Raw genomic sequence first — 22,003 nt, 5'->3', positions numbered from 1 at the left:
AAGGAGAGAACATATGCCTTGTTGGAAAAGGGTCGAGAAGAGGGGGAAGAGAAGATTTGCGAGATAAAACGCAACATATTCGGATTATTTCAACGTCCGTAAAGAACGAGAAAAAGAGAGAGAGAGATCATTTTCTCTAAGGTTCTTAGAAAAAACCGGAACCGAAAGAGCATGGTGGATTTTTTTTTTGTTTTTTTATTATTTTTTTTTTTATTTTTTTCGTTACACATTTCTTCTATACACATCCCTGTGCTATTTCGTAATAACATTTTTTAAAAGGGGACATTGCTACGGGTTCTCTCTGACACCTTCGAAACGAGACATCGCGAAAAATAGCGCCGGGTTCATAATCTTTTTCCCCATTTCTTTTTTTCTTTTTTTTTTTTTCATATTTTCTTTTTTATTTCTCCCTCTCTCTCTCTCTCTCTTTCTCTCTCGTTCGTACATCTCGGAAGTCCGTTGTTAATGATCGAACATCGTGGGCGTGGTTCCTCGCTAAAGCGTGTGATCCGATTCGCAGACGGGCCGATGCGCAATTACGTCGTTGCGTCGCAAGTTTCTCTCTACGGTTCGGCTTGACGACCGACGACGACGACGACGACGACGATGGTTAAAGAGGAAAAGAAACGATTCTCTAAAAAAAAAGGGCGAGAAAGAGAGAGAATTTAATTAAAAAAAATCATAGAAAGATCTTTTTTGAAGGTCTCGATGATAGTCTCATATCTCTCTCTATCTTTCTCTCTCATAATATATCCTCTTTTTTTTCGAAAAACAAGAAGAGAGAACATAGAAAAACTGTTCTATTCCCTTTGCTCCTCTCTAATATAAGCTAAAAAGCTGGTAATAATAATATAAAACGTCCTCAGGAAGATCTTTCTATATCGATTGAAGAACGAACTTATCATAAAAATACGTGCCCTTAACTAATTAAAAAAACAAAATAAACTAACAACAACGTACTTCAGAAATGTATACATATATATATATAGTTCTCGTTTATGAGTTTAATACCCACAAACTGAGAGACCTCGAATCGATAGTTCAAAATCGTGCGATGTGTATGCAATAGGAGTGTTGATTAAGATCAAAACGAAATAGAAAAAACGAGCCCTCACCAACCCTACCCTTCCCTTTTCCACCGAACAGCCCAACTCCTTCCAGATAAAAAAAAATTTAAGCTTCTTTCAATCGTATTTTCGAAAAAAGGGGATGATTATTAACGTGGGGGCGGGGAAAAAAGGGAGGACTAAAGTCTGGAATTTTTTTCGGTTTCATTGCTACGACAACAATTGAACAATGTGAAAACTCTCCAGTGTGCTGCTGGGCGCTGTTGTTGCTACTGCTACTGCTGTTTCTCTCTCTCTCTCTCTCTTTCGTCGGGAAAAATTTCACGCGAAATTCTTCAAAAAAAGAAAAGGAAAAAAAAAGAAAAAGAGAAGCCGTTCGATTCGTCGCAGCTGCAGGGTTCTCGAACCGCACCAAACGAACGAATGAACGAACGAACGAACGAACGAACGAGAACGAACGGTTAGAAGGAGCGATAGCGTTCTGCGTCGCGGTCGCGTACCTTCTTTCACTCTACTCTTCTCTCTTCTTTACCCCTCTACTCTCCCCATCACACAATCCCAATCCCTAATCCCCTCTGAACCTCTCACGTTCCGTCAGCAAAATAAGAAGGCATACAAGGGAGCGGCGGTACATACGATCGAAGGCACTCGAGGAGAAGTTTCTCTCTCTCTCTCTCTCTCTCTCTCTCTCTCTCTCTCACACACACAACGAACGAAGGAGAGCATTTACGAACACGCACGAACAACACACATCGGGCGACGTCGTCTTTTTCCGTGGTGCGTCGTGCGAATACGTAGAAGAGAAGGAAAATGGAGGAAGGTTGCTTTGCTGCTGCTGATGATGAGGCGGCTGCTGCTGCTGCTGCTGCTGCTGCTGTTGGGGTAAAGAGGGGAAATCGAGTGCCACGGTGGCTGGCCGACTGGCTGGCGAAGCGAACCGTGAACCATGTCCCCCCCCTCTGCCTCTTCATCCACCCCCACTTATCTCCCATCAAACAAAACCTTCTCTCTCTTTCTCTCACACCATCCTACTCTCTATCTATCCATCTATCTATCTATCTCTCTTTCTCATTCTTCTTTGCTCACTGCTCGCGCGTCAAGGAATTTTACTCGCACGGCGGACTTGCTCTTCCATAGCAGGGCTTCTTTTCTCTTTTTCTTTTTTCTTTTTTCTTTTTTCTTTCTCTCTCTCTCTCTCTGTTCGACGAATGCAAGACGAACTCTTGTCCTCGGTTTAACAAGACAAGAATATATATAAATATATATATATATGTATGTATATATACGTATATATATATCCTGATCTTTGTATAGTACCATGTTCAGATATATTCTCTGTAGGTCAGAACGGGTATGCTGAATTGAGGATTCAAACGGATTATTCTTTCAACCATTTCTCTTCTTTTCTTAGATGATACATGATAATATTACGATGTAACGAGGTCTCTTTCAAATAGGAAAAAGAAGAAGAAAAAGAAAAGGATGGATTTGGATATAAGAATTCGTAAGTTTAATGTGCAAGAGTTGTCTTGTATTTGTGTATGAATTTTCTTATATAGTTCAATCTTGTTTGCAATTTAATTATTTTACACGCGACATAATCTCCCGCCGGGCCGCCATTTTGTGTTGTGTTCCGTCTAGAACGTTGGAGACGCGGCTTGAAACGAGTTGAAAAAAGAAAAGAAGAAAAAGCACGCGCTTCAAACGAACGCACAGTGCGAATAATTTTATTTGAAAAAGATGAATGTCTGTTTTTTTTCTTTTTTTTTTTTTTTTTTTTTTTTTTTTTTTTTTTTTTTTTTTAGATATATACATATGTTTCATAAAACTACATAAAAAAAATGGGGAAACGACGAACGAGCGTTCGTTAACTTTTAAGAGCGTTGCTCTCGTCTTTCACGAGCAAGCATAAATCATAAATCTCTTCACATCGAATATGTATGTATATATGTCTGTACACACACACACACACACACACACACACACATGTATGTATGCGTGTATACACATACACATACACCTAGAAAATAAATTTCCTAGGAGAATCACAAAACGTGCTATGATCGAAAACGTTGAGAGTGCTTGGACCAATCGTTCGTCTTTCTACGTTTGAAACAGGAGACGAACAGGAAATCAATACATCGGCCCACGGTTAAGAGTTGAGGGTGAGGGGGGGTGAGAGAGGGGAGGAAAAGAGGCGCAGGGGATGAAGAGAAAGAGAGAGAGAGAAAGAGAGAGAGAAGCGTATACGACAAAGCATACAAGAAAAAAAAAGGGAAAGAAAAATCTCCTTCCGTAAATTTATCAATGTTAGGCAGCACACAATTGTAAAAGTATTATATTATCAGTAGTACGTTCTCATCCTCTGGTTAATTTCAAATACATATCGTACTTTAATCATCGCACGTGTGCGCTTTCATATCTCATATAAACGATGATAAAATATATTCCGATGACGCGTCAATAAACTTTCCTATACGCGGCATAACCTCAACAAATATCATTTTCTTCCTCCTTCTATATATATATATATATACTACTCGACCCAAAAATCTAATACCTTTATCGATTGAATTCATTCGATCCCGTTAATGATACTTTACTGTTATATTTCAACGTATATTATTCCGTATGGAAAATATTCCGTAACATTCTCGAGGATTTATTTTACGTGACTCTTATCCGACATTATCTTTCATCGAAGGGGGAATCCATTTTTGTTCGAATTATTAATTACAAAATGGCGGTTAACAACATTCTTGCGCAACGTTAAAAGAAGAGAGGAGAGGAAAAAAGAAGCAAAACATGCACTACTTTTTTTCCTCGTCGCATGTAATAGAAATACTTGAAATGGGATGGATGATAATAATAATAACAACCAACAATAATAATAATAATAATAAAACAAAAGCAAAAGAAATATTCGAGAATCAATGAATTTGGAAAGTTCTCGTTTGAAGTTTCCGATGTGAGATGCAATTCTCGTGGTGAGTTTACAACGGATGAATGGTTAGCGATTCTACGAAAAGAAATGTGGATAAAAAGAAAACAATGCGGGAGCAGCACCACGCAGCGACAACACGTCGACGACGACGACGACGACGACGACGACGATGAGGACTACGAGAGAGAGGGAGAGAGGAAGGCTTTTGTTCCCTCGTAGTTTCCCCTCGATGCTCCTCGTCTTATTCTCGTATCCAGCGCTCTGGCTCTTTTCAACCGAATAAAAACATCGTCCGGTACCACAAAGACGTTGGTACGATGGGCCCCCGGAAACGTTAAGGGGACGAGAGCTGGAAAGGACGGGGGGGAGGAGTAGAAGGAAAAGGAGGAGGGAGAGAGAGAAAGAAAAGAAGAGACCAAAGAGAGAAACTCAGAATAAAACCTATCGTGCTGGGGCTACGTCATTTTTTCACATTGTTTCTCTCCCACGCCCGTAAACTTTCCTATTAACCTCAACGTTACCTAACAATATTCTTTATAAATTTCAATATACATGGAACTGAGAAGCCCCGAAGAATAGGTTTTAAAATAAAAAGCTTACTTTTTATTCGAAGAAGCTCGATAGAAAAAATGGCTAAAAGAAAAACGTGGAAAAACAAGAAAGAAATAAATTGAATCAAGTATATGAAAAATGATGAACAGAGAGAAAAATAATACGAATGACGCGATCGATATATATATATATATATCTACATATTCATAGTAAATTCATAGCGAATTCCGTATAGAACATAATGTACATTGCCAACAATTACCAAAGATAAGTTGATTTTCGTTCGTTATCACGAAACGGTTTCTCTTCGTGTACTATTACAATAACGTTACAATAACATACTACTATTACTACTACTACACCGTGAGAAAGAAAATCGGGATGAGTTTCTCGAGAAGGCTTCTTTCTTTTTCTTTTCTTAAGGCGGACGAGACGAGACGAGACGAGACGAGACAAGACGAGACGAGACGAGAAGTAGAAGAAGAAGCAGAAGATGATGAAAATGAAGAAGAAGCAGAAAGCAGCACCAATGTAAAAGCCGCAAACGTCGCAGAAGCAGCAAGCAAGCAGGCAGGCAGGCACAGCACAGGCGGCACAAGGCAGGCCAGAAACGAGCAAACGAAAATGAAGAAGTGGCAACAGCGCTTATCCAAGCAAGCAGCATCGAGAGCGACGGTGGGCGCCTCAACGAGGCCAGCCGAGGACGTGGCAACAGCGCTATGACTCAGCTCTCCTCGTTCCGAGCTCTCTTCTACCCTCTCTCCTACTTGGGCTCCTCCGTTGCCGTCCCCGTCTATCCCGCACGCCACTACGCAGCTGACGCCCTGCTATCCCCTCTCCTAAATCCCCACTTTAGTTGCTTGCTCGCTCGCTCGCACTCTCTCATTCCCCACCACCAAAATATCCTACCTACTACTACTACATTAACAATGCGCGCGCACATATACACACCACCACGTCGCTCCACTCGCCGTACTCCCTCCCTCTTCTCTCTCTCTCTCTCTCTTTCTCTCTCTCTCCTCTACCATAACCAAGCTTCTCGTTTCTTCGTCATCGTACTAGGGCAAACCGAGAGCGATTCCTAACATCGCCGACCGTCGTACGAAAGAAACGAAGAGGAAGAGAAGAGGGGGAAGGTGGACACTCTCTTTCTCTCTCTCTCTCTCTCTCTCTCTCTCTCTATCTCTTTCTTTCTGTTGTGTGCTAAGCCAGCGCAAAATTCTCTCCCGATGGAAGAAAAACACCTTTACCAATCCCCCTTCTTTTTTTTTCTCCTTCCTCTTTCTATCTCTTTTCTAAGGATTTCCTATCATTTCATCTTTTTTTCTCTTTGAAATTCCACTTTCAGATTGAAGTGCTAAGGAGAAATATAAATCATTGAAATGCCTCATATATGAATGATCGTTATCGTAGGATATAATAAGTAATTCTAATTTTATAGATATTTAAGTAGAAGAATCGAGGCTAGTAAACCTTGGAGTTAGTTTAATGTTCGTCAGTCTAAAGCGAATCTTATCGTGCAAAGATGGCGATATTATGGTACGGCAGGAAAGGGACTTCCTGCAATTGCGGGATGGACACACACGTTCGCGAACCGCCTCCTTCTTCTTCTTCTTCTTCTTTTCTCTTTAGCCTTCTCCTCTTTTTCCCTTCTCCTCTTGCATGACTAACCTATAGTCGTATTCGTCTTCGTCATAACGCAGTGTCGCGTGGTTTTGCTTCGTATCTTGTAAGCTTAAGTTTTATTAACGTTTCATTTCTTTTTTTTTTCCCTTTTTATCTCTTCCGCTTATATTTTTAAGTTAGGTTGCTTACATATGACAATAATACGTATATATCTACGTAAAAAGTGATTGGTCAGGTTGAAATACCGATATCATTTGACAAAATCAGGTTTGTAACTACGTAAATACGTAAGTAAATAAGTTATTAACAGGTTAACATTGGAAAAAAAAACCAACGACGAGGTAATGGCATATTTACACACGACGATGTTTAATTCTGCGCTTAGTGTATATGCGCGAATTGCGTAAGCCATCTTTGAAAAGTTTACCGTTCCTCCGTTCGAGAGAAGCCTACGTTCGAAATAATAAGCTTACTTTATAGAAAAATAATACGAGCATTTGAATACTCCCCATTAATATGCAAAACGACACCACCCTATTCCTATTCTAATGTCTTCTTTGAGAACAATTCACTAATGACTTGTGTTTCACACATTATTCTAACGCCCGTGCGCGTCTAACGTCCTCCTTTTTAACCATTTAGAAAGATAATTTATGGATTTTTTTAATGAACGCGAATAGAATTTTCAACGTCAACGTTCAACGTTCATGTTACTTCGGGCTTGCAATAATGTCGATTATGATGATAACTCTGTTCTCCTATTCCTCCGATTAATACAAGAGAGAGAGAGAGAGAGAGAGAGAGAGAGAGAGAGAGAGAGAGAGAGAGAGAGAGAGAGAGAGAGAGAGAGAGAGAGAGAGAGAGAGAGGGAAAGAGAGAAGGGATAAAGGGAGGGAGAAGAGAGAAGGCAACGATTACGAGGCCGCGTGGGTTCGAGGTCGCAGGCTCGAGTCACGTTAAGCGGTGATTGCCGTCTCTGTCGTAGCCAAGGTGCCGTTATTTTAATGTAGATACGTAGACCGGATGAGAATGAAAAGCTAGAGAGCGCAAGAGAAAGAGAGAGAGCAAGAGAGAGGAGAAAAACACATTTTATTAACGTATACAGCAGACAATATCGATAGAAATGAATAGTCGATATATGTTATTTCCTACCAAGTTAATTCCTTCTCATTTTTTATACATCTATTTTCTTAGATTCCCTAGATTCCCCTAGATTATCGTTTATCAACCATACATTTTTCAAACTGCTCAATTTTTTCGCTGATGTAATATACGAAAGATCATTTTCGATATAAATCTGATAATAGATACTTTGTATAATTAACGATGCAACGACATTAGAAACACTTGTAAGTTCCACGCCATCTTTTCGCAACATGGCCGATCATAGGAAATCAAAATGGACGCTGCATTCGCCATGTTTGAAGAAACTAATGAATTAGAGAAAATTGTTAAGACAAATTTGTGGACATTGCATTTATATTTATATATACCTACACATTTTATATATATATATATATAAAATAAATATGGTGTGCCTAAAGTTTCTAAATTTGTAGTTTTACAATTTGATCAGAAAAAATAAAAAAAAAAAAAAGATTATCGAGAAGTTGTAATTTGAGTTTTTAAATATAATCCGAGGAGACAACTTTTTTCATAAAAAAAAAAAAAAAAAAAAAAAAACCATGGTATATACGGACAATAATGTACATATATACACTAACAAATGTACGCTTATATTTGTTGAAACTTTTCGAACAGGATAGTAAGCGAAGAATCTAGTGGGAGGTAGAGAGAAGAATACAAGTAACGGTAGTCCATATTACGATCGCCGCCGCGCCTATATTCTTGCTCGTGTCTTCTTCTGGGGGTCTCTCTCTTTTTCCCTCTCTCTCTTTCTCTGCATGGAGAAAGCCAGTTCGAGTCTTTAGGTTATGTTCTTCATGCGTATAGAGAAAGAGACAGAGAGAGGAAAAGAGAAGGGAAAGAGAAAAGAGAGGGACGTCGTATATATATAAAAGAAAAAAGTATATACTGTATTTCTACACAATACTCTGTAACATTGCACGTATGTATATATATATATATATATATATATATATATATATAGATACGTATGCAAAAGCTTGGTGCCTTGGTACTCTTGGAGGAAGCTACATAAAATGACAAAGTTCTAGCGACAGAAGAAGAAGAAGAAGTAGAATAAGAAGAAGATAGATAAAAATGTTAGAAAAGACTAGAAAGAGAAGGGGAAGGAAAAGTTAGCATGCGAGTCAGTGGCGTAACATCCGAAAAAACGCACGATCACTAGCCTCTCCCATCTATCTATCTATCTATCTTTGTCTCTGTCTGTCTTTCTTTATTTCTCTCTCTTTAGGCTTGCAAAAGCCTTTAAAAAAGATACCCCTCGTTAAGTGAGAATTTCTTTTCTTTTCTATGCATTGTCTGCGCAGGTAGAGTCCACGTAAACAGGAACCGTAGCGCTTTTAACAATGCACTTTTTTTTCCTCCCCTTCTTCTTCTTCTTCTTCTTTTCCACGTTCTTCCGTGTCAGGCAAAGAACTTAAAGAGAAAGAGAACTAGAAGAGAACGACGAAAACGTACAATAAGGCGTGGCGTAAAAACTACGCAACCGGTTCCTCTCGAGAGTTTCGCAGTAACTTCTCTTTCTCTTTATCTGACGTATATATTCTTGTTATTACGAGAGAAAGAGACAGATAAATAGATAGAGATAGAGATAAAGATAAAGATAGAGATAGAGATAGACTGGACTCAAATACGTTCCCCGTTCGAATACTATTAATACGTACGCGTAATCTTTGCTTATATATCTGCCGCAGCATGGACTCTCACAACTTCTTGACTAATTCATAACTAGTTTCTTAACTGATTATTATTTATAGAACGTATATGTAAGAACAAGGAATAATAAAACATATTTAACTCTCAACTATGTGTAATGTTTATTATTATAAAATCTAATCTAACTATTGGATTATAAAATTTCTATTAAACCAATGTTTTTTTTTCCCTCCCTGCAGAATAAAGAAACAAAGAAAAGGAATATCATACGAAAAAGGACATTTCTAAAAAAGGAAATGTCTAAGAATAATCTCCATATTTTTCTTCTTACGTTTTTCCATGCTTAGTAGAAAAGAATTCGAGAGTTTTCTCATAGGGAACATAACCTATAACGCAAGAGTTACGCCATTGGATGCGCGTGCAGACCGTGTGTGTAGCAGCCCAGCGGCAGCACCAGAGACCAGCAGACACAGAACCTCTCCTGGTGGTTTATAACGAGAAAGAGAAAGAGAGAGAGAGATCTATATGTTGTATGTGTACGTGTGTGGGTTGCAGCGAGGGGGATAGTGGGGTTATAGAAGAGAAGCATGCTTTTTTCTTGAGCTCCCTTCTCTCCATCCCAACGATTTCACCGCGCTTAGCCCCAGCCATGGATTCTTCTTCTCTCTCTTCTTTCTACCTACTCTGTAAACGTTAAGCAAAACGTTCTCAGCAGCAGCCACGGGAAGAAGACTCTCTCCCTTTTTGCAGGTACATACAATACATATATGCTTATGTACACACACGAAACTTCACGAATATCTACTGTAGTCATATTGGTTAGAGACTTGTGACACAAACGTTTCTTTACGATCGTAACATTTTTTGAACGGACAAGTTCTTCTTAATTGTTTTTACAAAATTATCAACAATTTGGATCCTTTCATGAAATTGTCATTATTATTAATGACAGAGACAAGTAAAATGGAATAGGAACGTCTGTCACTATTACTAAGATATTATTTTTGGGACAGAAAATGGCGATAAAGCTTACAATCGTTTGCATTCTGCTGCCCACCATGTCCATTTCTCGAACCAATTTCTTTTCATCATCGTGTCTATATCTTTCCTTTGAATACTACCATTATTAATATATATTTTTGTATGGAACAGTTGAGAACCTTTAAGAATATCGCAGAACAAAATCGAAACATTCGTTCGATTTTATTTTGTTTTTTTCTCCGCCCAAAACAAAATTCCGAAGAAATGTATACGATTTTTCCATCCACTGTATATTTTTGTGAGAATCGAGTTGAGCCGAGCCGAGTGAATTTTTAGCGCGTAAAAGTGTATCTGCATCAGCAGACGCTTGCTTGCACACATAGGCATATACACACACACACAAAACAGCCTACACATATGTGTACGCACGAACGCAGATGGAAGGTTGACAAGGCGCACATGGCTGGTTTCGTTTAATGGAGGTCGTTGAACTGTCAACGTGGCAAAGCTACGACTGAACTCTTCTTCCACGTCGGCATATTCATCGCCGAAACATTTTTTGTCGATTGAGAACCACTGGGATCGTACTTTTCTCAATTGTAGTAAAATTAAATCGAGTAATTGCGAATTTTCTTTTCTTTAGAAGGAACCAAAATCACAGCGACGTTCGTAAAATACAAAATGGCGAATAATGTAATTGTATGAATTTGCAAGCCGCCATGTTTGTTTCACCAAACAATTCAAGTCGATGATATTGTCTTGATATATTAAAATAGAACTGAATGGAATGTATCGTCAACATTTTATAATATATATATATATATAGTACATTATATTTGATTATATTTGTTGGTATTTTTGAAGGTACGCTTTAAAATCGCGGATATTTACATATTGGGATTATTTTGTAGATGCTAGGATATTTATTTTCATAAAAAGAATCCCTTCAATTCATCTACCGTTACACCAGAAACTCGCTTGTAATAGAGAGAGAGATAGATATCTTCAGTAATTTTACAGTCTCTTTACGATGTCTAAAAAGTAATATATTTTATTCTAAGTATCTTTCACGCACTCGAAGAAGAAGATAGGGTAAACGTTCGAATGATCGTAAAACGTTTACTTGAATTCAAAAGGTATCAAATGAGTGAGTTAAATGGGTTAACCTGTTTATGATTTTTTTTCTTTTTTTTTTAAGAAAAAAAAAATTTTATTAAAAGCATGCGTGCGCGGAATCACTTTTGTTACCAACTGTACTTAGGTATAACGTTAGAGTCTCATACGTTTCCGCGATCGCGTTTCTAAACATGAGAGTAGTTGTCGTGTATTTCCCCCACTTCTCGTTTTTCCTTGTGTCTACCTGTTCTATCGACACCTTGGCACCTGCCAAGCTTAGAAAATGGAACAATAGCCATGGATATATATATATATATATATATGGATGTATGTTTCTTTCATTTGTTCAACTTTTCACGATATAATATACCAAGGTCATAGATTTCCTTTGAACATTATTATAAATACAAAATAAAAAGAAAAATTGTTAACAATTATACGATATATATAATAGTATATATATAATAATATTGTCTTCTTATTTTTTTTTGTCTTTTTAACTTTTTTCTCTCTAATAAATGCAATGTTGAAATGTATAATCATTGAAATATGGTAAAAGGTTAAGTTAGGTTAGGTTATCGAGAAGCATTGTAGGCGTTTATACTTAGACGATTTATTCTTCGTCTAAGCGAATTTGCATTCGTCCCACTTTATTAAACGACGAGAGGAAGAGAGAGAGAGAGAGAGAGAGAAAGAGAGAGAGAGAGAAAAAGAGAGACCAGTCGTTTCTTATTGGAAAACGTTCTAGATCGATGTGGAACGAGAACGTGTAGGTCATCTATGCTCCTTTCTATGATTTATTCAATGAATCGTATGATTTAGTGGTATTTCAACTCCGCTTACATTCTCCAAGGCAAAAAACACGAAGCTGATGTATTAATATTAAGTTTTTCGATTTCATTGACTTATCATCAATTTTGGTGGTTTTACATTTCTTACATCACTTTCAAGTTTATTAGATGTCATTTTGCGCATTTTATAATATAAATAAGCAATCGGAGATGTCTGAATCGGATTGATCAAAATAAAAATGGATGCTTCATTAATGAAATTCAACAAAGTTCCACGAAGTTTCACGAAGTTATACGTAGTTATACGAAAACGCTACATGATTCTTGATTTTTTTTTCTCATATTCAAAATGGCTTCCTACTATACTCCCACGGTATAACTATTTCATTTTCTATTGAATCATCTAAGGGGATTCGTAAGAAAGAAAAAGAAAAAGTAAAGAGAAGAGAGAAGGAGGAAGAGAGAGAGAGAGAGAGAGAGAGGAAGAGAGGAAGAGAGCAGTCTGCGCCTTGAAGAAAATGAAATTCTATTACTTCCTGTTGACTGACAAAACAGAAGCCACCAGGGCGACGTTCGAGTGGCACCGACGAAAATAGAGCGTCGTCATTAAACGAAGGCACCATCTATAGATTTAACGTCCGGTATGCCACCCATCGTGCCTCCAGGGAAAATCGACTCGATTTACACAGCATTTTGTCCAGAACCACCAGGACCCAATGATGGTCCCTTTTATTTGTTCAACGAGTTTCGGTACCAATGTTAGGGACCTAAATGAAAACGCGGAATGAACACAATTAACTTAGAAAATTACTTCTCAATATTTACCTGAACAGTCTAATCATACGATCATAGAAATAAATTTACAACTTCTTTTTTTGTTTCCTATTTGTTTGTGTCTTATTCTTTTTTTTTTTCTTTTTCTTTTTCTTTTTTCTTAATATAAGCAAAAAGTCGACACAAACGCGTGTGGAGCAGGTAGGATGTTCGTTCGAAAAATTGGAATTGTATGAAAGTTGATTTTTTTAATAGAAATTCCATTGTATTATATATTTATCAGATATCACGGATCACATGAATCATAGATCATAAAAAAAGAATTGTACGAAGGAATATCGTTCGGGTCACTTCGCAGGACTCTCTCTCTCCGCAGTACCATATCGGCCGCGCCTGGAAATATTAAAGAAGATAGTACAATGTGAAGTAAGGGCTTTAAAAGCATGCCTTTAAACCTGTAAGAAGCCTAAAAACGAAGATGTCGACGACGCCGCAATGAAGATATATTAATCCTATTCGAATTCTAATTTACTCAAAAATCTTGCTTCATCGAAATAATGTGATAAAAAGTCCACAGTAGAAAAGATTTACATGTATCCTATTCAATCTTTCTATTTCTTTCTCTCTCTTTCTTTCTCTCTTTCTCCCTAGAATCATATTACGTATCTCCGATTTCGTTCCCAGTTACAAATTACATCTTGAATCCTAGGGATTTTGGAACATAGCCAGATGCAATAACGATTTCACACGAAAACGCGTGCTTTCTCGCGGAACACACAACGAACAAGAATTATCGATAGTTTGTGCTAAAAGTAAAGATTTTTTGGATATATATATATCTTAACGTGATCTCAGAAATACCTGTACGTTCGAACTAAAATCGATTATTAAGCTAAACAAAAATGGCCAGAAGATATTTTGAAGCAAACAAAGAAAAAGAGAAAGAGAGAGAGAGAGAGAGCATACCTAACTTTTTATCTGAAACGAAGGTGACAACTGAACAAGGACGACGGTTCAGTCGAAAGATCGTTTTGCCAACTTAGACGATGTTGCCAGTGTGACTTTTTGCTATGTTACATAATCTAAAAGCTCCTTCGGTCTCTCTACTTAAGATAATTTCTAAGATCAACATTATTAACAGAATGGCGTCTCCAAAAGAATTAGCAAATCCAAGGATAATTTATCGAAACCTTCGAGTATTCTTCCTTAACTTCAAACTCAGCAAATAGTGTTGATTATTATAATGATATTCGCGAGGTATTATTCATTTTGGCTCATTCGGAATCGTCGAATTGATCAAAATCATTATTGGGAAGAGAAAACATAAATATTCATTTACACGAGTTACGCCATTAAAAAAAAAAGAAAAAAAAAAAAAGAAAAAAGAAATCACATTCAACGTTTCGCCTCATGCGAAACGCTAGTTTCAATGGGGCCCCTCTAACGATGAACACAAATTCTCTTTCTCCCTTTTCTCTTTTCTTTTTTTTCCCTATTTTTTTTTTTTATCGACAATACTACCTTTTATTTACCAGTGGAATACAATACGGTGCAATCTCGCGGAACACCATGGAGCTACGATCATCATAGAAATTCGTGTGAAAAGCGACAAAAGCGAAGTCGCTTCTTCCTTTCATTAAATTTCGCGACTAACTATAACTAACAACAACAACAACAACAACAACAACAACAATTACCAGTGAGAGAGTTTCGATTGAGAGCTCATCCCAAATGATTCCTTTCTCGTAATAATTACGTTTTTGCTCGGAAATGATTTTTCTTTTTTCTCTCTTTGTTTTTTTTCTTTTCGATGTGTATATAACAAATGTAAAAAAATGGACGCCATATTAAAGAGATCTCGATTGGTTATGAAATAAGACGCCATTTTGAAGATCTCCAAGTACGACTGATCAAACACTCGTCGCCATTTTTTAAAATCATTGTCTACAACAAAATGGCGTCTGACTTAGTGTCCTTCCTGTTATTACAGTGTTCAAGATCATAGAAATTGATTTAGAAATGACGAATCAATAATTTTCTTTCAGAATCTACTATCCTGATAATATTGATATTTTTAAAAGGATAATCGACACTAACTATTACGGAATAGAAAAAATAATGGCGTACACAGTGTGCAGTTTTAATGTAAACGTCGATGGTTCCATAGAAGCAGCGATAATAGAATCGAACGACGACGAAAGGGAATTTATATATAATGTATATGTATGCAAGCAAAGTAGATGTCGTGTACTTGGATAATCTCATATATCCACACACATATATACGCAGAAAGCTAACTACAGTTAAGCTTCAAGTCGAAACGTTCTAGGTGTCTCTTGGAGAATATTTTCCATATATTCGGTATCAACATAAACTAGTACAATATCTTGGACGTACCATTAAAAAAAAAAAAAAAAAAAAAAAAAAAAAACTATCTACTCTGCATCATCGCTAAGATAAAACTATTTTAATTCAAATAACACGACTGATTTTTAAGAATTTTATTAATTAAGATATCAATGTTAAATTACATTTGATCTAAAAGAAAGAATTTATTCGATTCGAAACAGTAACCAACTGTGTTTGTGTGTGTGTGTGCATATCCACTGCCAAGTATTTATTTATCGCCGACCATATCTGTCCTTGCTAACTTCACGGACAAACATCGGAGAGGGTCACCTGCCACGATGACGACGACGATAGCTCTTCCCTACGCGACAGAAGTAAATGTTTACTTCATTGTTCTCTCTCTCTCTCTTTCTCTCTCTCTCTCTCTCTCTCTCTCTTTCTCTCTCTCTTTATCTTTCTTTCTCTTTTCCACCCTTTTTCTTTTTCCAATTTATATCCAGAAATAAAATGAAACAGAGAATAGTATTTCCTATCATTTTTTCCCCTTCAGGGAAAAAAACTAAAAAAAAAAAAAAACGAAGTGGAATGGCAATCTCCCACTTGACCCTACTATTGTGCTTGTTCTAAGATTATCGATGATCGCTTATAAAGTTTTGTCATCGATATCAAAACCGCAGTATTCCTTTTTTCCTTCTTATCTTAAAAAGACGTTTTATTAAACGAGGAAAAAAGAAAAATGGTTTTTCCTTTTTCTTTTTCTTTCTTTCTGATTTTTTTTCTTTTTTTTTTTCTTCTTTTTTTTTTTTTTTTTTTAATTCAAACAAGACATCCTTATTGATAGAAAACTCGTCGAATAAACTAGAGTTTAAATAGACGAAGACGACGATAAAAGCAATCGACGATGTCTATTTTCGTTTCTCGATCTCTCAAGTACTTGATGGTAGATAGGTAGGTAGGTAGGTAGGTAGGTAGGTAGATAGATAGGTAGGGTAGAGACTGGTACTTGAGAGAAAGCTTTTGAGCGTTCTTTCTTATTCGTGTGTACTGAGAGAATGACGAGTAAATTCGTGAGGGTATTCCTGCGAGATTGAAGGGACGAAAGGAAAAAAGAAGAAAAAAAATAAAAGAAAGGAAGTGATGGAAGGAAGGGATGAGGAAGCGGAGAGAGGGGGAGAGTCCATGATGTATTTCGATACGTAAATAAATACAAGGTCGAGGAGACGAACGTTTCTCGGTTATAAAGGACTAAGTATATGTACATATATACATATATATATATACATGTGTGAGGGTATATACGTCTGGGGATATGTATGCGAGCGCGCGCATTGTATCTGTACATGCCTTTGTGTGTGCGTATGTGTGTTGTGTGTGTGTTGTGTGTGTGTTGCGTGGTGTGTGAGGAACAGAGGGAGGGAGAGAGAGAAAGAGAGAGAGAGAGAGAGAGAGATTGCTGTGCATAATTGTCGTTGGAAAAGTATCGGACGTTTGGCGAGTGCGCGTAGCACAGCAACTGGGAGTACATAGAAGACAACGATTTTCCTGGAATCGAACGAGAGAGAGGCGCGTGCGAGCGAGAGAGAGTTCCAGGGTTCACGCTCGGCAACGTCGCCATATATCGACCCAGCTGTCGCTCTGGGGGAAGAGACTGGGACACGACCGGCTCCGGTCCCAACAAAAATCTAATTCTTCCATCTCCCTCACCCTCTCTCTCTCTCTCTCTCTCTCTTTCTTCTCCTCCTTCTCCTCCTTCTCCATCAACAAAGACTTTTTTTTATCCGATGCCTCTCTCGTTATCCGTTTCTCTTTCCTTGCTTTTCATACTTAATACGGTCGATAATGATGTACATTCGAACTGTAGTAGTATAAACGAGAAAAAACCGTACACACGCCATTTTGATATATGTTATATTAGATATATATCTAAATAATATTAATGAATTTTTTCGATTAACATAGGAATGACAGTCTAGGAAGTAAATAGGTAGATAGACAGATAGATGATAGATAGATAGATAGATAGATAGCTAGAGAAAAGAAGAAAAGGTTCCATTTTCTAATGTACTTTTCCATTAAACTGGGAAGTACTTTGACGCATTAATTCTTTAAAGCAGAGATCGAGCACGATATCCGCGTTCTATTTCGATCGGTCGGATGGACAGACGGACGGACGGTGAGGTGGAGCGGTCGAGAAAAGATTCGCGACCCCGGCACCCACCACCACCACCACCACCACCACTACTACTACACTACTACTACTACTGCTTCTACTACTACTACCATCACCACTACTCTACCACTACCATCACTACCACCACTACCATCACTCTCCACCTCCACCCACTTCCAGAGCAAAGCTCCAGAACATCACCGGCAGCAGCAGCAGCAGCAGCAGCAGCAGCAGCAGCAGCAGCAGCAGCAGCAGCAACAGCAGCAAGAGCAGGAGCAGAAGACCTAGGTATCCCAGCAATAACCCCCGATCCACTAGTGGGAGCTGGTGTCGCCACCATCATCACCACCACCAACCTCTCCACGTCTACCACCGTTCGCGATTCGACCAACCCTCGACGAGATTCGAATCCAAGCCAAACGTTTCGTACACACAAATACACATACACAGGGCTACGAGCTGCTACCCTCTTTGCCTGTGAACCTAACTCAGCGCACGCGGCAATCACCCCCTCTCCTACTACTTTTCTGTACCATCTCTCTTTCTCTATCACTATGTCCCCCACTACCTTTTTACTTTGCTATCTCTCTCTCTCTCTCTCTTTCTCTAGCTCCTTTTCGATGGATTCTCACACCCTCGCGGCACGTTTCAGCTATACCCCTCTTCTCCCTTCTCGTTTCTCCAATTCCACTCATCCTCCCTCCAAACGATCAAATCTTTCTCAGCTCTCACCCCATATATCCCAACAGCCCATCTCCTTGCCGCCCGCTACTTCCCCCTCTCCAACCCTTCTCTTTCTTCTCTTTACCATTTCTATATATATTTCTCTCTATATCTTTGTCCGTCTCTTTCTTTTCCCATCCCAATCACACTTTATCCTTCGATTCGACGGGGATATCCTACCACCACCATCAGCATCACCATCACCATCACCACTACCTCCGCGCTATTACTAACACAAATACTACTCCGAATATCAACGTGCTTCTACCGGCAACACCATTTTTTTTCTCTCTCTCCCTTCTCTCTTCTCTATTCCTTCTCTCTATGTCTCTGTCTGATCCTTTTCTATGCAATATACGAGCAGCAACGCAGCATGCCCTAGACTGACTCTACTCCACTCGGGGTGTTTTCCCTTTTCCTTGCTTTTTTCTTTTTCCACCTCTCGACATTATTTCCCATCTCGTTCTTTGATCTCCGCAACTTCGTACTTGGAGACCTAACCCTCTACAGAGTTACACTGATGTAATACATATTTAGATCATTTCTCTGTGTGGATTATATATGTATATGATGGATGGATATATAAATTAGGAGGATTTGATTGATTAAAAGATTCTAATCGTTTTCTTTGTGACAGCAACAAAAATATGACAAAATTCGAATATCTCTTATAAGTACAGAGAGCTGTTTGAAAAACTTGATTACATATAAACTATACAGATTTAATTTATTTAATCATTCTTGTGCCTACGCCATATAATAAATAGACGATAATGTATGGCGTATGTATGTATAAATATGTATCCATAAAAACCTGCCTTTTTATTTCGCTTGAGAAAATAAAAAAAAGGAAAACAATAGAAATACAAATTATAAATTTTAAACAAAATATTATCAGACGTAATAAAATGTATAAGATGACAATTATCTATTTTCTGATCGGTGTTATCTATTACAAATGTTTAAAAAAAGAATCTTATCGTAACTCTACATATATATGTATAAATTAATATATGGCAGACCGATATAATTTAAAAATAAAACTATGCGCTACTTCCATACATATATAACTTATCTTTCGTGAGTCTTCGCTTTTAAATAGATACTCATTTTTTTCTTTCTTTCTTTTCTTTTTAAATAGTTTGACGCTTTTGTTTCTAATTAGAACAAATAAGTGGGGATATGAAAAAAGAAAGAAAAAAAAGAAGGAGAGAAAAAAGTGAATTCTTTATATGAAGGAGGACGAAGAGATTACCAATAAAAAGAGACAGGTAAATGTAACGGTTACTTCTCGTTCGCTGAATTTAAACCTACTACGTGCGTGCACATATGTATGATACATACGTATATATAATCATATATATATATATATATATAAAGAGAAAAAGAGAAGGAAAAAAAGAGAAATTGGCGTTCAGCCAAAGTCCTTTGCGTCCTACGACGACTTTTACCAACACATAAGGTTCGTCGATAGACCATTTCCGGTTGCTGGAAAAAAGAGGAAAAGAAAAGAAAAGAAACGAAAAATGAAAAAAAAGAACAAAAAATAAAAAGAAAAAAGAATTTCACTCGAACTTGGCGGCTTCGTTCGGTACGAAAAAGCGGCGAAAGCGGGTACCATCATGGCTTCCAGTGTACCTTATGTGTGTTTCTAAGCTAACTTCAAGATGATTATATGTTTAACTGTATCTACGATAAGAATAATAATATTCATTGAACAAGTGAATTATATATTAATAATCACTATAATACATCGATATATATACAATATCGAATAAATTGTTTTCAAATATGAAACAATTTTATATAAATGGATCGTTATAAAAAAAATTAATAAACAAGGGAGGAGGAAAAAAGTATAATTGGAAAGGCAAAAGCAACTGAAGTTGGCCATGGTTGGATTCAAAGGAAAAACTAACCAATATTCTTGTATCATTTCAAAAGCACCAGCATGATGATCTTATGTAATATATTCCAACGTGTTAGAAGAAATAAAAAAAGATTGCAGTATTGTAGATAAAATATTATGTATGTATATATGTATATATGCATGTACGTATCTATGTATGTGTTATACGTGTAAGTAGTCATCATTTCGTAAGAGAGCACTATCACACATAGAAAATAACTTAACAACGCGCAATGGCCTCTGTAAGGCAAAAACGTATGTAACGATCCATGAACGGGGTTCACAGTGAGAAAGAGATAGAACGAGACAGGATAAATAGATGGACAGAGATAGAAATAGACTCTCTGTAACGTCCATTTACGTAACACATTGACGATCGTCGATATGATTCGTGACACAATCGAGATAGGCAGACAGAGAGAGAGAGAGAGAGAGAGAGAGAAATAGAGAAATGACTAGCTAGCTTAGCTAGCTAGCTAGCTAGCTATTTAATAAAGCTAACTGGTAACTCTAGCGATCATGTTCGAAGGTTCATTCACAATGTTGCAAATAGAAAAATGGTGGCGAAACACAGCGCACAAGTGTCTTTGCTGATATTGAAGACGATGAAGAGAGAGAAAGAGAGAGAGAAAGAGAGAGAGAGAGAAAGACGACGATTTTGAATCTTTCATTGAAAATGTATACTGCAAATAAATATCCTATTTTGCATTCCATGGCAAGTGAATTATAGGCAACAAGGTGGCAGCCAGAGAGTACGTCGAGCGGAAAGGAAACACGATCTCTCGTTACGCGCTGCTAAGAAGAAGAAGAAGAAGAAGAAGAAGAAGAAGAAAAAGAAGTAATAACGGCTGGTAGAGAAAGAAAAAGAAAGAGAAATTCGACGATGTGTGACGGCAGAGAATAGGAGGGTACAGGGAACTCAGAAAAATTCGTTCTCAAGAAAGACGACGACCATGTTTATTATGTTTTACCGATTGATGATTGATTTATTTTCACTTTACTCTTTTTTTCTTTATCTTTTCTTTTTTTTTGTTTTTAGATAAGAGGTGGTGTAGGTGGATACTATCGTAGTATAAAAAAACTAAGTTGTCGGAAACAAAAGAAGAAATATGGCGCCTCTGCATATCCACCATCTTGATTCCATTAGGTAGAGACCAATAGCCGTTGAGAGATGAGTACCAACTAGAGATTCACGTTGATCTTCAATACGTAAGTCGTAAATCTTTATTGTTCATTGGATTATCCAGAGAAGAAAAGGAACGATAAAACGTTGCCATTGGTCACAATTGGTTCCTATTACTCTCTTGCGTACCCATGAATTGCGCGCGGGGTTCTTCCCTCGGCGCGCTTTTTAGTCTCTAATGGCAATAGTCAGATTGGATTATATTGAGGTTAGAATAATATTGATGTATGTAATCAGAGTAGAAATTTAATAGTGTGGGGGTGAGCTCGGGGGAGAAGTAAAACGAGGAATGGAAAATTATATTTTCCATATAAAATTGTATATATATATATGGGTTACGTTTGAAAAATAATCATTAAATTTCATTAGGATATGCAGAAAATTTGAATATTACGTAATATCGATCGTTGTTACTGTCGAGAGAACGAACGAACGAACGAACGAACGAGAGAGAGAGAGACAAACGGACAAACAGACAGACAGACAGAACGAAGAAACGAAGTAAATGTGTATTGTATGGAAAATAGAGCGCGTTTAACATGCGAGTAACGTCGCAATTGGCACGTCTTGTCGAGACACCGAATGCTCTTTCGAGGTTAGAAGTGCATTGCACTGTTGCATGCATCATGCAATAGCGCACGAACGGAATGACGAGTAAAACAAGATGGTGTGCGTGAAGAAATAAAAAAGAAAAAAAATAAGGAAAGAAAAAAAAAAAGAAAAAAAAAAGCACTTGGATGACCTCGTTTGCTTGAAAAAAAGAAAAGAGAAGAAAAACAACACCAAACATAAGAATCTTCGAACAATTTGCCTGTCGCAGTCAATGACTATAATTTAATGTCTGGTGTATCGATCGAAAGAAAAAAAAAAAGAAAAATTTTGCTTGGTAATAAACGACAACGATAACAACGAAGACGACGACGATGATGACTATAAGATGATGATGATGACGATAATAATGAAGATGATGATGATGATGATGGTGACGATAATATCGCTATAGCCAATAAATAATT

The 22,003-nt window shown here is 37.5% G+C and overlaps 1 protein-coding gene across 3 annotated transcripts in view; it reads right to left on the bottom strand.

The window, feature by feature from the left end:
• LOC118445352 (uncharacterized) overlaps positions 1–22,003 on the bottom strand; it is a 66,903-nt gene that overhangs the window by 22,735 nt on the left and 22,165 nt on the right. The gene's annotated exons all lie outside the window — the stretch shown is intronic.

The sequence above is a fragment of the Vespa mandarinia genome, chromosome 18, assembly GCF_050613455.1.
Source record: "Vespa mandarinia isolate Hongniang chromosome 18, ASM5061345v1, whole genome shotgun sequence".
NCBI classification, from domain to species: domain Eukaryota; kingdom Metazoa; phylum Arthropoda; class Insecta; order Hymenoptera; family Vespidae; genus Vespa; species Vespa mandarinia.
Note: the sequence above shows the minus strand (reverse complement) of the source record. Positions and strands in the feature narration are given on the sequence as shown.